We start from the raw sequence: 15439 nt of genomic DNA on the forward strand, positions 1-15439 counted from the left end.
CCGATTGCAGCCCCTCAAAGACAGCTTCCAAATTCTGAACTTCAAAATCACCAAGACCCATTCTGATGCAAAAGCAAAGAGTCTTATTGTTTAAAGAGTTAACTGTCTTAACTCAGGCCCCTCGTCCATTCATCACAGTGGATGGAGTGAGAGAGACCTGAAGGGGACACGAGGTGGGGAATTTATTGGGAGGAGCAAGGGGAGTATTTAAGTGGTGTGCAACAGTCTTAGGATTGGTAGGCTTCCAGGCTTCCAACCTGTCCTGTGTTGATTGTCCAACTGGTTGTTATGGCCTATAGGTCCTCCCAGGGTGGTTGCTATGCTCTACACATCATGGTTATGCTACTTTTACCATAAAGCACATCCAGAACCTGCTAGCTAACTTCTGATTGTTTCCTTGCCACCTGGAGGGTATATGACTTTCTAGTGACTAGGGCAGGTCTGGCAAGGTCAGAAGGCCAGAAACTCAGCATATTTTGCTGCGTCAGAGGCCTACATCCTGCTGGGCAGCCTGTCATGGCTGCTAAAGCAGGGGGTTGGGTGAGGGTCTGGTCCCTTCAATATAAAACTCAGGAGCAACAGGAAGATGAAACCTGTGTTTGGGTATGAAATGCTGTATAAAATTGGGCCTGGGATGGGCATGATTTATGAAGAGGTCGAAAAGAAGCCATCCCCACCCAGTGGAGCAAGCCTGTAATCCAGCTACTTAGAAGGTGGAAATAGGAGGATCACAAGGCCAAGCCCTGCTTGGGCTACAGAGTGAGTTCAAGGCCAGACTGGGAAGCCTAGTGAGACTCAATTTCAAAATAAAAAGAGGGATAGAGATGTAGTCAGAGTTAGCCTATAAAGCACAGGACCCTAGAGTCAATTTCTAATAACACACACACACACACACACACACACACACACACACACACACACACACACACACAGAGTGCTTTGCATTCGGACAATAAGCAAGTAGGAAAGAGGATGTCTTTGAGGATGTCTCAAGAAGTGGATAGACTCCACTCATTAAAGACTAAACTCATTTGAAATACTTTCCTTTGAAAAGAAAGTTTGTCTAGGTGTTCATCTAGGAAGCTGTCTCCCAGAATTCATTTCCCTGTATTCAATACTGACCCCTGCATCCCCAGGCTGCTTATGATACCTATTGCTCAACTATTGTTCTTGCTGGTGACAGATCTTGGCATCCTCCACACCAAATGCAGAATTCGAGTTATGGACTCATTGAGGTATCTACCAGTATTTCAAAGGAAAGCCTGGGAGCCTGGCTGCGTATGATAGGGCAGATTTCTCTTCAGGAGGCCCAGCTGGAGGAAGTGGGTCACTAGAACTGTGTCTTGGGAGGTCAGACTTCATCCAGTCTCTTCCCCTTTCTCTCTGCTTCCTGTTCACCTTGATACTCTTCCATGCCCCTCCCCCTGCTGTGATGCCCAGAAACAATGGAGCCAAGGACTGTGGACTGAATCATCTGAAATCTGAGCTCAAATCATGTCAGGATGTCACGAGCGTTGTTACAGCAATGAACAGTGATATGAGCCCACTATTGATCAAATGGATCACAAAGCTACTTTGGGACACTGCTTTCCCTGTATTTCTCCTCTGTGATATAGGTTAGATCTCTCTCTCTCTCTCTCTCTCTCTCTCTCTCTCTCTCTCTCTCTCTCTCTGTGTGTGTGTGTGTGTGTGTTGTGTGTGTGTGTGTATGTGTGCAGGCCAATTTATGTGTGGGAAGAGGTTGATCCCTGACCTTCCTCAGAATCCTTTCTCACCTCCACCAAGGGGCTTCTGAAAGTCCCCTGGAGGCTCAAGCCCCCAGGATCTCAGCCCAGGACTGCAGTGACCCTCCCAGGGCCCTCCCAGGGCGGTTGCTATGCTCTGCATGTCATTGCTGTGCACACCCAGAGCCGTAAAGCATAGCACCACCAGCTAACTTCTGATTGGTTCCTTGCCACGAGGCAGGCATCTGACCTCCTAGTGACCAAGGCAAGGTCAGGCAAGCAGGAGTTAGGCTGTTATGGCTGCCAAAACGGGGAGCTGGTCTCTTCATTCCCCATTTTCTTTTTGGATATTCCAATCATGGAATTGCTGTCTCTCCAGCATCCCCATTAGGGAGTGAGTGATATTGGCATCCCCTGTGTAATGGAGTTTATTTTGACTTAGCATTTCAACCATATTCTTCCCCATGCTACTTCCTGCTGACTTTGGGATGAAGTTAGGGACACAAGAAGGCTGAAATACTAGTCAAAAGCAAAAAGGGAATTCAGGCAATGGGGAAGCAGTTGGTTGGCAGACTTTGTTGAAGAGACAGGGGGTGTCCACATCAGCTGAACTGGTTCACATCCACAGCAAGACCAGGGCTCACAGTTCTTTAGGAGCAGGCTGTTGTCAGCAAGTGATACCCAGATGTGTCTGCCAGAAGCAGAAACCTGTTTAAGACATGTTTAAACTGGGAACAGAAGCTAAAACTTATTTATTGAAACCCACAGTTCAATATCTGGATATCTGTTTAAACAGCAAGAACATATTTATAACTTTGAGTCCTAGCAAAAACTAAAGATTTGGGCTAGAAGCATGTACATTTGCCTTCTGTCCAGAGATCCAGGTATGGATTGGACAGAGGTACATTTGGCCTGATGAAAAGCCCTTTAAGTTTATACTTAGATGACAACCAAAATAAACCTAAAAACCTTGAGCTTGTGACTGAACAGGAGGTAGTCACTACTTTATCAGTTGCCAAGCTGGCTATAGTCTTGTGGATCTGACTGCCTGATGCTGCCAAGCTGACAACCATTAATATTTCAGGGATCTGAGAATGGTAAATTTTATACAGTGTCCAAATCTATTAAAAAAGTGACAGGAGCCAGTCCATATACAATTAGCCATACCCAAGTCTCTCCATTATTGTTGGAGGCAGAAGTATAAAAGAACAGCGATCTTCGCCAGGCCAATAAGGTGAGAGGTTTTTTCTCTCTGTGGAAGAGGGACATGGAAAAGACTAGGCAAAGGGGGTGCAATCAATTTTCCAGTGTCCAGCAGCTTTGTCCACAGTCTTGTCCAGGTCCTGGCAGGCAGCAAGTATTGCATTTGAGCATCTCGCTCACTGGTCAGCATCGTCAGCATCCTGGTGCAGGAACTGGGGTGCCTCATAATCTTCTTTAGAGACTATGGGTCACTGTCAAGATCTGGCAGTCTGTCTGATATTATAAACTTTTAAAATAACATTTTAAATGCCATATTCTGCAGGTCTCTGAAGTATTAGAGGTTTGTCTGTCTATTTAGTTACTTGCCCTAAGCACATAGGTAGCTAGGTAAGGCCTTATTTCTGTAATTAATTTTTAGTCTGACTGTAACCGGTTTTAACTTAGTAAAATATTTGAAACTTAGCACAGTTGAATTTAAACTGCATATAGAGTTACCTTATAGTCTTTAAACAGTAGCTACATGTACACATTTTAGTTGCTTGTTTAAGCTTAACTTCTGAAAACATAAACTGTATTAATTTGTATTTTAAACTTTATTTATTTATTTTTTTAATTTTATTTATTTATTATGTATACAACATTCCTCTTCCATGTATATCTGCACACCAGAAGAGGACACCAGATCTCATAACGGATGGTTGTGAGCCATCATGTGGTTGCTAGGAATTGAGCTCAGGACCTCTGGAAGAGCAGCCAGTGCTCTTAACCTCTGAGCCATCCCTCCAGCCATTAATTTGTATTTTTAACATCTTAGATTATCAACTTTTATAAAACTAGAAGTTTATATTGTCAGGCTTTGCTTAAAAATGATTCTAAATTGAAACATTAATAAAAACATTTTAAAAGCACAAACATTAATGTCTTGCTATAATATATAGAAGCATTAACATTTTAAATCTTAATTTAAAAACTTGTTTTTAGGATGGTACCTCCTAATTTCCATGTGGTCACCTTTAGTCAAGATGGCAGTCCAAGTATCTTTTTCAACTTCAGCAAAATGGCTACCAGCCAGCCATGTGACCAGCTTGTGACTTGCCATGTGACTGACTGCAAAATGGAGGTAACCTGCACCATTTGTTTTAGCTGTATTCTTGTAACAGAACTTAGGTTATGCCAGGAAACGGAACATTTTAAAACAAGTATACATAATTTACTTGAGAAATAAACAGAACTTTCTAAACAGAATTAAGTTAATATGGTTAAATTTTAGCTTATATTACCAATTTTTAAAATTTACTATTTGTAGACATGAGAAACCATGGCAAATATTTTACATTTTTCTCTGACTTTTTTTTCCGAGACAGGGTTTCTCTGAATAGCTGTGGAGCCTATGCTGGCACTCGCTCTGGAGACCAGGCTGGCCTCGAACTCACAGAGATCTGCCTGCCTCTGTCATCCGAGTGCTGGGATTAAAGGTGTGTGCCACCAATGCCTGGCTTTCTCTGACTTTTAACAGCCTTTCCTCTGACCTTTGACAACTTTCCTCTTATAAGACCTCTAGAAGCTCAGGCCTCCAGGATCTCAGCCCAGGACCGTGGTCACCCCAATCACCAGACTGAGTAGAAAGCTTGATGCAAACTGCATGAGGCTTTATTGTTGTTTAATGAGCTAACCCCATGTTAGCTCGGGTCTTTCATCCACCCACCATGGCGGATGGCTAGGAAAGACAGCTTGAAGCGTCTGCATAGACATCTTATAGGGCAGCATAAGGGGAGTGTCTAGGGGTACTCACAAGCTCAGGATTGGTGTGGCCCCAGGCTTGGAGGGTTTGCCCTGTGTTGATTGGTCAACTGGTTGTTGTGGCCCATAGGCCTTCCCAGGGTGGTTGCTATGCTCTGCATGTCATTGTTGTGTACTTGTCCGTAAGGCACACCCAGAGCCGTAAGCATAGCACCACCAGCTAACTTCTGATTGGTTCCTTGCCACGAGGCATGCATCTAACCTCCTAGTGACCAAGACAAGGTCAGGCAAGCGTTAGGCTGTTATGGCTGCCAAAACGGGGAGCTGGTCCCTTCACTTCTAAGGGCTAGGGGCTCTGATCCCCCTTCTCCCAGCACACCCTTACCTTCTGCTCCCTAGTGCCAAGCATTCTCCATAGCTGAAGACTTGTTCTAAGGATTAATGGCTCAGGAAGGAGCCTTGGTGGCCAGCCAGGGGGATAAATGAGTTTCCAATTCCAGCCTTTATCCTGTTTTTTAACTTTCATCTGTAGGCAAGGAGCTGGAGAAAGGGCCTGCTCTCCCCACCCAGTGCTCCTGCCCCACAGGTCTTCCTTCCTCTTGTGCTCTAGGGTAGGAGGAAGAGGTCCCCCATGCCTGGCTCTGAGGAATCCATCTCCTTCAGGCCTCCCCAGTCCCATGCCAACAGACCCACTTATATCCCAATATCTGGTCAGAACCCCAGAAATGATACACCCTCAGGGAGTGTTTCTAAAAGAAGCCTTCAGATGGTTTCTATGGTAAAGTTGTGCGTAAGGGTCTCTGGAAGTTCAGTAAATGCCTTCCTCTGTTCTCTGTGGTCTTCACTGTTGGAGGGACAGGGTCCCAGGGGACCATTATAAGGTTCACTGTCCACTGGTCCTTGGGAGCTGCCAGTCAGGGGAGAGGGGCACTCCTGGGCTCCTACTGACTTTTGGGTAAGGACAGGTATCTTCTGTGGCTCTGAATGCTGTGTGACCTCAGGCAAAAAACAAACAAAAAACAAAACAAAACAATAAAAAAAAACCAAAAACCTAGTCTCTCTGAGCTTTAGAGTGCTCATCAATAAAATGGGGATAGCCTTCCTATCTAGCAATAACTTTTGGCTTGAAAGTTGTTAGATAGGGGAGGAAATGACTTCCTCAGTCTGCAAGGGAAGCTGGGAAGTTTAGCCTTACATCAGGAAACTGCCAGCACCTTCTCCGTTCTACCTCCAGAGAGCCACCCTCGAAATGTCTCTCTCCAGACCCCCCAACACTGAGTAAGTCCCCAGTGGCCATTATTGCTTACAGGGTGGGAGCTGCTCCCACTCTGGGTTGGAGGAGGCTTTGTTAATGGAAGGGCTGCAAGCAGACAGATCAAAGCTGGCCTCCTGTCCTAAAAGATGCCCTGGGTAGTAGAATCAGGCATCCACGACCTGAGCAAATTCTGTCTTGCAACCTACAGCCTCTAACCCCTGTGAGTCCCCAGGATGGCATGCAACAGAGCCTGCAGGTAGAAAGGAACCGGGGGCTGGACCCTGACTCAGGTGAGGGAGCTGGGAGTGAAGAGGTCAGTCTGCAACCTGGGGTGGGGTGTGAAGCAGGTAGGTTACCTGGGCTGCTCTACTACTGGTGTCTATCCACCTGTCCCAAATTGCTCAGGGTTATATGGATTGTATTCCAAATGAAGAGGTCAGAGAATTAGGCACTGGGAGGACAGCTCAATAGATAAAATGCTTGCCATACAAGTGTGAGGACCTGAGTTCAACCCCCAGCATCCATGTAAAAATGTCAGGTGAGGTGGTACATACTTACAATCCTAGCCCTGAGAGGTAAAGGCAGCCAGCACCGTGGAGCTTGCTGGGCCAGCCTAGCCTAGTCTCCAAACCCCAGGTCCCAGTGAGAGACCCTGTTTAAACAACAAGGTGGGTAGCATCTGATGAACAACAAACAAGGCTGAGCCCTGGCTAACACTCACAAAGCATATACATGCATATGCACCATACACACATGTACCCCACTATATGTACATAAACAAAAACAGGTGAGAAAATTAGTTTCACCAGCTTGGTGGAAAATTTGAGCTCAGGTGCCGTTTACCCTCACTCCTTAGGCTTCTTGGGCCTACAGAGCCAAGCTGAGGGCAACCCCGCCTGAGAAAGTTATTCTGCATTCTGCCCCCCACAAGGTCAGGTTCAAAGTAGTTTCCTCATTTTCTACCTCAGCCCAGCCTTGGGAGGCAGGCAGGAAAGCCCTTCTTTTCTAGTATCAGAACAGTGAGGACCTGAGAACTGGGCCGGGAGGCTTGCTCAGCTCACACAACAGATACATGACCCTGGAGTCCTCCCTTCTAGGCCTGTCCTATCCCTAGAGATGGGTAAGGTTCTTTCTCATCAAGTTATGGTGCAAGTCCGGCAGCAGCAGCAGCCCCCGGGAGCTTCTGGCCCCTCTCTGGGCCCACAGAGCCTACATTTTACTGTGAGCAAGCGAGCTAGGAATGTGCTAAGGGACAAGCATGACTTAGAGAAATCTTTCCTGTTCAGGGGGTGCAGCTTCCTGTCAGAGGGAGGCTTCCTGGAAAGGGTGGATTCCTAAACCAGAGGACATGGAGACCATCGGAGTTTTTATGGAGGCATCTTGATGGAGAGGCTGGCCTTATTTTCAAAGACCTGGCTGCACAACGCTTTCCTCTGTAGGCCTACCCTGTGCTTTCTCCACCGAGTGAACCCCACCCCAGAGTGCACCCCATCCCCCACTGTGCTCCGCAGCTGTAGAGGGAGTGGGGGAGCTGTCTGAATGGTTTCCCCCACACAAGTCCCCATCTTTCCTGTCCTCGGGGCCCCCCCACCTAGTGAAGCTGATTGTCCCATTCAGCACCCCTCCCCCTGATTGGCTGTCGTGCTTTCCAACCCCTTTAGCTGCCTAGTTACGGCTGCACGTGCAGCTCTCTGTGAATAAGTGATTCTGTAATTACCGCTGGCACCCAGCCCGGCATGGCAGGGTAGGGAGGAAAAGGCTCTGAGGACAAAGGGGCTCCACTGAAGGAGGGGCAATGAGGGCAGCCCCAGGTTTTGCTCTGCTCCCAGGGTGGGGCTCCTGGGTAGGCAAACCTCCTGCGGTGAAGACAGGAGCATCCAAGGGAGCTGCAGCTGAGAAGGGGGCTATGACAGCAACAATGGGTTTTGTGCAGAGAGGGTGTCATCCCACCCTCTCTCTGCCAGCTAGGCTCTTGCTTTGCATACTGCATCTCATAGGGTCACCAAGTGGTCCTGATTTCCCAGGACACTCCCCATTTCTGTCACGGAAATTCCCATATCCCCAGGCTTCTGTCAAACCTGGGCATGTGGCTATATGCCATGTTCTCAACATCTGGACCAGAGAGTGGGCTCTTCACCCATTTTTCACAGGTAAAGCCGGGAAGGCCTAGGGGACAGAGGACTGCTGAACATGACCTTAGGTTATTTAATGCCTTAGATCTAGAGGGAGTGGATTGTGACTGACTGCAGAGTGAAAGGGAGGCAATGTTCAGTATATACACCTCAAAACTTTCCCCTAGCACAGGCCCAAGGTCCCTGCCCCACCACGACCTCCCCAGCGTTTGTCAGCTGTAGTGACTCCATCTCAGAACCCAACTGCTTTCAGAGTCAGGTCAAAGGGAGCCTCCCTAACCTGATATTTAAGGCAGGGTGGAAGGGCCAAGCTCTGGCCTGGAGCCTGAGCTTCTTCATGGAGATGGAAGGCTTAGCTTGAGGGAGGGCTGAAGCCCTTGAGCTCAGGTACCAGTTACACATGGCTCATTTGACTGGCAGTGAGCCAGCTGCCTCTGTAGCTCTTTGGTGACCTTGCTGTGACTTTGGGCCAGTTACCCAGTTTCCAGAAAGTGCCTGATGAAGGCAAATGAGGATGGCGGTTCCCCTTCCTCATGGCCTGAAAGAGACCATGCTTTGAAAGCCCTTATTAGCATGATGCCGACAGGGAAAACAGCTAGTTACTATACTGCTATTGTGTTTATTTTAGTCTCTTCCTTTTCTTCCTCTTGCTCCTTTTCCTCCTCTCTGAGGTTGGAGACTCAAGCTAAGTACTCCTCTACCCCTTACCCCATGGCTGCATCAAAGAACTTGGCTGGTTGGCTATACCAATGAGAACTGAGGACAGAGACCAGTGCTACCCCTAGGGCCTAAAATAGAGAGAGCTCACTCCAAAGCCAGGCTTGGCAGGATCATTTGCCCATACAAGGCCAGAATTGTGCCACCTGGCAGCCCCTTGAGGCAGAGAACTGTAGGGCAGACACAGTCTGGGGCGTACTCTGGTTTTTGCCAGATCTCACCAGGGCCACCCCAGGAATTCCACAGGATCTTTCTTCCTCAGATGGATGGCTCCCTGGGGAGTGAGTTTTATTTGCTCCAGCCCCCACCCCCACCCCCTACCCCAACAGGCTGACATGCTGGAGCTCTGACAAGACAGCAACAGCCCAGATGGAGGCTTCCTAGATGCCCCTCCTGGACAGGGAACCTGGGGCCACTGCTTCTGAGGGGCATTATCTCAAAAGCTGAGACTTTAAGATGCTGAGCAGTGATGGGCCTTGTATTAGTCCAAGAAAAGGCACCTAAGTCCAGTAGGAAAGGCCCCTAGTGGAGCCCTGCCTCTGCCTTGAAGGAGCTGTGTGGTCTTGGGCGAGGCACTCCACTTCCCTGAGTCTTGGGCTTGTCTGGAAAATGGGAAATAGACTGCACACATACCTTATTGGTTTCCAGTAGGGATTAACTGAGACAATAGAAAGGAGACCTTACCAGGCTCTGGGCCGACACATAGCAGGTGCTCTGTATATGCTCATCTCTTCTCCTCTAGCCATAGGGTGGCAGACTTATGAATTGGATGATGTAGGGAGGTTTGCCTTAACTTTTAGAAACATCTTGCAGGGGCCAGCTTGTTCTCAGGGAGGTAGCATTCAGGTCAGTTCCAACCCAGGGGTCTCTGGGCCCCGTTTCAGAAGTACATAGTTGTCTTCGGCAATAGAGATGTAACAACTCCCATCTCCATGGGTAACCACATAAGCTGCATGTTTTAAGGGTCTTAGACAGCCCTGGCCAGCAACTCAAAGGAGGGCTTCCATGTCTGGTGTGGGGGTTTGTGTTAGGTGACCTTTAGCTCTTGCAGGGAGCACTGTCAGCCAGATGAGAAAAGTTCATTAAAACCATATATCTGTGTATACGCATATATGCATATTATACAGAATCGTGCGTACTATAGTCTCTTTTAGGTAAGGAGTTAATTCCTAGTGGCCTTTTTAGACATCCTTATTATTCTTTTACTTTGCCCTCCCCCCACCTTCTCCGGTATTTACTTCCCTTCCTCTCCCTAAAGAGAGCCTCCCATTTCCCTCACCAGATCACCCACACCCTGCTACTCCCCTCTGTCTTGCTTCCCAGCCCCCTATCCTGGCAACGGTCCCATTTTACTTTCCTGGTCTCTGTAGTTACTCCAGGCTATGTACTCACACTTAAAGATTTAGAACCAGGAACCTTCAGGGAGACAGAGCATTTGACATTTATCTTTCTGGGTCTGGCTTACCTCATTCAATATGATTTTTTAAGTTCTATCAAGTTACTTTTTTTTTTTTTTAACAACTGAATAGTAACATAGTGAGCCCAGGAATCTGGCAGACTCCACCCTCACACCACTGGAATTATAAGCATGTTGCACCATGCCTGCTTTTTTGTTTTGTTTAACACGAATGCTAGGGATTGAACTCAGGTCTTCAGGCTTGCTTGCACAGTGGCGAGTTACCATCTGAGCCCACTCTCCCCCCAACCTCCACAGGGCTCCTCTGATTCTCCTTTCTTCATCTATAGACAACATTAGGAAGACAGGCTTGGGGCCATGTATGAGACTGAAGTGTAGCTTTGCCATATGTTCGTGCTGTCAACCTGGGGAAATTATTCTGTCTCTTTGGGCCTCAGTTTCCTCATCTGTGAAATGACTGTGATTGGGGTACAAGTCACCTGGTCACACAGATCAAACATCTGCTGTGTGCAAATGCTGTCCCAGTATGTCTTCTATGTTCCCTACAACAATGAAAATCATCTCCCAGACAACCCTCAGAAGCAGTTGCCACTTACAGATATGGGAACCGAGGCTCAAGATCATACAGCTGGGAAATGTCAGGGCTGGGATTCCAAGCCAGAGACTGACCTCAGAGCTCACAGTGTAAAAAATAAACATCCGCTTATTATGGTTGTTAACGAGGCTTAACCAGGCACCTGTAGATCCACCAGTGTGAGATGTGGTGACAGAACTCTGCACCGGTGTCCAGGAGGGGACAGCTCCAGCTCCAGCTCCTAAGGCCTAGCCCAGGACCTGCAGAGGATTGGTACAAGCCAAGGATGCATGGAAGAAGCAGCAAGCAGCTTCCACACTGGTTCCCCTTATGCAGCTATCAAGACATGGACAAGGGCTGGTTGTTCAGTGGCAAAGCACTTGCCTAGCATGGGTTCAATTCCCGGCACTACAGCAAGTAAAAAGTAAATGAATAAAAGAAATGTGAGCAGGAAGGCCTATGGAATGTTTGATGGTGCACAGGAGACAGGTGCCAAAATTACAGCCATTCCACAGATGAAACTAGGATCACCTAGGGGCTGAGCGGTGACTGAGCCATGCAGGCCAGGATGCCTGTGAGGATGTATTCATCATTGAATGTCACTATGTTCCCAGGCCTTCAGGGAGCCTTTGCATACTAGGGAAATCGGCAAGAGGGCTGACTTTGGTGCCTCGTACTTATAGATGCATTTCCCATTCAGGTGATTAAACAGCCTCCCTTCCCTAGTTCCCTGGTCTAGAGCAGTCTTCGGCTCCTCCCAGGGATGGCAAACATCATAGCTCAGTGAGTTCTGAAGCATAGCCTCCATTGAGGTAATCCTGCAGTGCTGTAAGTGTTGGAGGCCATTAGAGCCACCATACCTGCATCCCCAAGAGGACTCAGAAATCTCAAAAGGTTGATGCAATGAAATGACGGATGAGAGATGACTTTGAAAATAAGTCTACTTCCAACACTTAAATGGCTTTATTCTAGGTCTCAGGGGACATAGCAACACACCTTTTAATGCTCTGATCAGTTGGGTGTTTAGAAAGCCCAGCTTTCTAAAACGGGATCACCTGGGGGCCAAGGGGCCAGTCATATCACCAGCCCTCAGCCCTCTCCTCCCTCCTTCCTGAACAAAAGCTCCATCTACCCCAGTGGGGACTGGGAAGATGACTCAGGCAATAAAGTGTTTGCTGCAGAAGCACAAAGACCTGAGTTCAGATACCGGACACACACACAAAAAGCCAGCTATGATGGTTGGTGCGTGAGCACACACAAACACACATATATTGTACCATATGGAATCTGAGCCTACTCTAAGTGCCTCTTTTATGACAGAAACTAAATGAAAGGGCTGATGTATAAATGGGAGACTAACCATATTCAAATCCATCATCCCATTAAGATCTACTGGACACAGTGTGTGCAAGACTTTCTCTTGGTTGTGGGAGACACAAGGTGGAAACCCCTGAAATAAAGCAGGTATACATCCCAAGCTAACTCAGGTTTCAGACTTACATTAGACTGGCAAAGTTTCCTTGAACCCTCCCAGGTCTGAGTGGGTTGTGTGACAGGGAGAAGAACATCCTTTCCTGAACATTCTCTGCAGAGCTGTTTTTGCTTTGTTCTACTCTATTCACTGTGATTCTTCATCTTGTGTCCCAGGTGGTCCGCAGTGTAACACAGGATCTGCTTGACAAGACAATGTCAGCCAGGCACAGCTAACGGTGCTCTCCCAACTCCAGGTTCGTTGCCTGGGTCCTCTGAGGAGTTGTCTGGTCTAGAAAATAGCAAAAGAAAATGGAAAAGTGGGACAGAGACAAGATGCATGGACAACTGGATGAGGTTTTGCAAATGTGAGAGCCAGCCCTGAGGAGTTTACACTGCTTTTAAAGAAGAATGTATAAACATATCCATGGAAGTCACCTTCACCCTTAGTCAGGGAGGGTGACTCAAGTGAGGAAAACTGCATGGTGGAAAAGCTGGGACAGAAAAGTCCAAATAAGTTAAAATATGGTGCTTAGCAGCTGTATCCAGAGCCTGGGACCTGGGGTGCTTCCAACATGTCCTTGCTCTGGAAAGCACTCCACAGTGAAGCAGAACCCAAGAGTCCCAAACCCTGGTATCTTCTCATCCCACTGGGATTTTATTTCCTGACTGTCTCCCAGATCTGTTCATGTCACAGACCCTCCAATGGCTCATCACCTCTTACCTGGACATCTGCTTCCCTGGCATACCCTCCTTGTCTCTGCCTCCCAGCTCCCACCCAATTAGGCCAGATCCATTAGGCCAGTGGCTGGCCTGGCACTTACCACAGTCATCACAGGAGATTTATTGGTGAGCTTGTGGGAGTGATGGTTGCTTTCTCTACTTGTTAGCATCCTTGAGGGCAGGGCCTGAGTCCAGTTTTCCTCATCTTTCTGTCCCCTAGGCTTGGCAAAGAGTGAGTAAGGAGTTTTTCCTTTACCTACGGAACCATCTGGGAGGCTTCAAAAAGGGGAATTTTCAAGATGAAAAGAAGTCATGTTTGCACACATGAAACCTGTTTTTGTCGCACAAACAATGGAATGATAAATAACACCTTCACACTGCCTTAGTAGGAGCTCTGGTATGGTGTTGGAGACTCTGACACATCTGGGTGTCTGTGGGAAGGGGGATGAAATGAGGAGAGGATTCCTTGGTAAGAGTATGAAGAGGAAAAAAGTGCAGATTCTATTTGCTTACCTGTGAAAACCCAAGTACTACCAACCCAGGGTCCTGGGGGCTGATAGCAAGCATCTCTACAGTGAATATTTGCAAAAATATACTCGACACTCATGTTTGAGGTTCCACATTCATGGGCTCCATGTCTGTGAATTTAGACAGCCAAGGATTGAAAGACCTTGGAGGAAAAAACTGTGTCTCCTCAATATACACAGACTATTTTTACTTGTCATCATTCCTGGGACGATAGAGTGCGGTGACTGTTTATACAGCACTTACATTTTATTATGCATCATGAACAATCCAGAGGTGATTGAAAGTATACAGGAGGTTGCTCGTGGGTCAGTTTATATAAGGGGCTTGAGCATCTGCAGATTTGGGTATCAGAATGGAGGGGCCTGAAGTTAGTCCCCTTTGGGCACTGAGAGACTACTGTACTCTGAATGCTTGTGTGGTACAGTACAGCCATGGGTGATGCCTGGAGAAGGTGGAGGGGAAAAGATAAAGGCTTCCCCTCCAGCCTTTTCTTTGTCTGTCGTTCTGTGCTCCTGGGATGATCCTGTGGGCTCCTTTAAGGAGGTGATGGCTCTTGCCAGAAAGGCTCTTGCTTATCTGATTTGTACTCAGCCTTCATTGAAGATCCAGCAATGCCTACATGTGGAGAAGCCTCTCTTCTTCCTTCTTCATCTTCCTTGTGGTAGTGGGGATCAAACCCAGGGCATCACATGTGCTAGGCAAGTGTTCTGTGACTGAGCTATACTCCCAATTCTTTTGATTTTGCTCTTCTGAGACAGTATCTTGCTAAGTTTTTCAGGCTCTAACTTGTGAATCTCCTGCCTCAGCCTCCAGAGTAGCTGAGATAGATGTACCACCATACCTGGCCTAATCTTTATGGAGGCATAAATTTGATCAACTGTTTCCAAAGGAAATTTAACATTATCTACAAAAATAATAAAGATAGGGAGATTGCTCAGTAGATAAAATGAAGACCTGAGTTTGATCCCTGAAACTCAATGTGTGTATATATATATATATATATATGTGTGTGTGTGTGTGTGTGTGTGTGTGTGTGTGTGTGTGTGTGTGTCAATGTGGTGGCACATGCTTGTAATCTCAGTGCTGGGAGGTAGAGACAGAATCCTAGGGCTTGCTGGCTAGTCATCCTAGTGTACTTGGAAAATTCCAAGCCAGTGAGAGATAGTCTCAAATAAACAAAACCTACTTTGTATGCCAATTTACAAAACAGCAATAAGCACACCAGTTTTAAAAGTTAAAAGTGGGAAATGCTTGAGGCATGACAACTGAGGTTTTCTTCAGGCCTCCACATACATGTACACACATGCATGAACACATTCCTGAATACATGTGTACCCTCTTCCCACCCCTCCCTTCATACACACACACACACACACACACACACACACACACACACACACACACACACACATACACTTGCTATGGCAGATTATCTTTTAGGAATTTATATAATGGGTTCACTTACAGTGGTGTGAAGAGATGAGTGCATAAAGATGTCCCTTGTGCTGTTATTTACACTAACACAGAGTTAGAATGATTGAAAGTCCGACCATCAGGAAATGGCCCAATCTACTGAGATCCAACTGCATGATGTCTGTCTCTAGATCATGCTCTCTGGATGTTTTCCTGACTTGAGAACATTCCTCCTTTGTGGCCCTTTCTGATTCATCTTCCAAACACCCTTCTTTATCTGGCCCTCAGCATCAGCAACTGAGCAGCACGAGGCAGCACAGCCTATACAAAGGAAGTGCATAGGATGAATATTACAAGATCTGGTGCAGGGTAGTTTCTTGATAAACCATCTTTGACTGATTGAAAGAAAGAGGAAGTATTGTGGGACAATCGTTTTGTACACTGTGAAGATGTGTCTTTGCCAAGGTGCCTTCTGATTGGTTTAATAAAGAGCTGAATGGTTAGTAGCTAGGCAGGAAGGAGGTTAGGTGGGACTTCTGGACA

The sequence above is a fragment of the Cricetulus griseus genome, chromosome 6 (genome assembly GCF_003668045.3).
Source record: "Cricetulus griseus strain 17A/GY chromosome 6, alternate assembly CriGri-PICRH-1.0, whole genome shotgun sequence".
In the NCBI taxonomy this organism is placed as follows: Eukaryota; Metazoa; Chordata; class Mammalia; order Rodentia; family Cricetidae; genus Cricetulus; species Cricetulus griseus.